Source organism: Pteropus vampyrus, unplaced genomic scaffold, assembly GCF_000151845.1.
Source record: "Pteropus vampyrus isolate Shadow unplaced genomic scaffold, Pvam_2.0 Scaffold416, whole genome shotgun sequence".
Classification (NCBI taxonomy): domain Eukaryota; kingdom Metazoa; phylum Chordata; class Mammalia; order Chiroptera; family Pteropodidae; genus Pteropus; species Pteropus vampyrus.
In genome coordinates, this window is record NW_011889197.1 from 743,960 (window position 1) to 746,162 (window position 2,203).

General features: G+C 32.9%; 1 pseudogene; it reads left to right on the top strand.

The window, feature by feature from the left end:
* Window positions 1–247: 247 nt before the first annotated feature.
* LOC105306041 lies at window positions 248–675 on the top strand (annotated as a pseudogene).
* Window positions 676–2,203: the final 1,528 nt, after the last annotated feature.

Here is a 2,203-nt window from a genome sequence, read left to right on the forward strand (position 1 = left end):
AACTTTAGACTATGATTGGCCTTCAGTTGCAGCTCTTTGTTTTAGAGATTGACTTGAGCAAGAAATTTTGTTTTTTCTTTTTTTAAAAAAAGGTCTTAATACTATGAATCTCATAGGATCCTTTCAAAATGAATCAAGTCTATATGGATATACTTCTCTTGAAGTTATAATAATGTATTTAAAATATCTTCTAAAAGAGGCTGGCTGATTGTAAGAGGGTTGAGAGGCTATTCACGGAGAGTTAAAGATGAATTCCAGAGGACTTGGATCTCAGCTAAAGAACAGTAGTCCAGTTACTGAAATTCAGCAAGTGGACCTTTTGAAAGTCATGATCTTCTTCAAAAAGATTTTTCTTGTGTGAAAAATGAACTTTTGCTCAGTCATCTTCTTGGATTATTAGTAAAAAATTTCCAGCTCGACCAAAATAAAATGAAATTTTCCACAGTAAGAAACATTCAGGGTGTGTTTGCTTCACTAAAAATGCAAATGGAATTCAAGGCAATGCAGCAGGTTCAGCATCTACTATTTATCTTTCCAAGCTCAAACCTTTCACTGCATATTTTGAGGGGTAAGGATGAGACTACTGAATTTGAAGATATTCTTAATGACCCACCACAAAGTGAACTAATGGGAGAACTACACTTGATGGTGGGCTGTGAACTTGATTTGCTGTAATGCAGTGTGCTGTTCGTGAAAATACAGAGAGACTACATTTTGTTTATAGTCATCTTTTTACTATAATTTTATAGACACAACATTAAAAGTACTGACACATTTGAATTGTTGCCTAAATAGTATCTGATCACCTGAAATTATCTGGATCTTTGTTATATGGCCAGGTGACAGTTCAAAAGCACTAGAAATGGTTGTAAAACTCTTGATTTGTATTAAAACAGCTTTTTATGTCTTTAAAAATTTGTTGCTAATGAATATTATAAAACCATCCTCAGGTTCCAATTCAAACTATTTTCTAGGTATTCCATAAATTTAATTTTGAATAACCATCATCTATATTTGAGTCTGCAGCCTTTACCAGTAATCTTTCAGAGTAATCACCTGTAACCGATTTCACTGTCAACACTTCAAATTAAGTACACAATCAGATACTTATATTTTACCTTGTTTCAGTATAGTCCATTAGTGCTCATAAGAATAATATTGGCTTTATTGAAACTACTTTAGAATTATAGCTATTTGATTGTTTCAGGCTGAAAAGTATATGTTCAGAGGTCTTGATTTTGGTCTTGTACTTTAAGTGAAAAATTAAATAAAGCAGCCATCAAATGTCAATTAAAAAGAGTCTTTAAAAGAGAAGTGAATATTAAGCCCTAAAATGTATTTTAGACTTAGACTTCCAAACTCAGGCAATTTGGAAAATAACTAAAAATATTTTTGTGACTAAGGAAGCTCCCTGTCATTACCTGGCTTATTCATTAAAAATGCATCATTGGGCTTTGACTACAATAAGACATCAAATATAGGTAGTATACACTTTTTTTTGCCTCAGAGAATATATAATTTACTAAAACTAGACAGGTGAAAATCATCTAAATTGATAAATATGTATAAGATCATGTAACGAAATGTACATATATTATAGAGCCTGAGAGCTAGAAAGAACATTTATGAGTTATTCTGCTTCACTGATTTTTTTCTCATAAACCCTCGTGGCAGTTCATAGTTGTTGACTGCCTTGGGCTTCCTCTGAGAAAATCAAAAGCACCTGTGTAATCAACAGCTTCATTTATTAATATCCACTAGGACCTGTGAACTGAAAGTAGCATAAAATAATAGGCAAGGGAGCAGGTGCAGGAGTCAGACTGACTGGATACGAATTCTTACTATTTGGGTGACCTTGGTTGAGTCATTTGACCTTGTTATCCCTCTATTAACTCTTCTATAAAATAAGGATAATGGTACCTACTTCACAACATACTTATGCAGAAGGTGGGTTGCACTTAGAATGAATTCTGGGGCATGATAAAGCACTCAATGTAGGTTCGTATTTTTTCTTAAGGTGCAATCATGGTTAAACATTTACTTGGGGAAATTAAAGTATAAATAGGAAAATATTTTGTGAATTATTAACAGCAACATAAACATAGAGAAGGAAATGGGGAAATTCATTTTGTTCTAAGCCAAGAGACATTTAAATAAAAATCCTTCTGTTCCCAGTCAAATGTGAGGTGTAGGAAACAGTTTA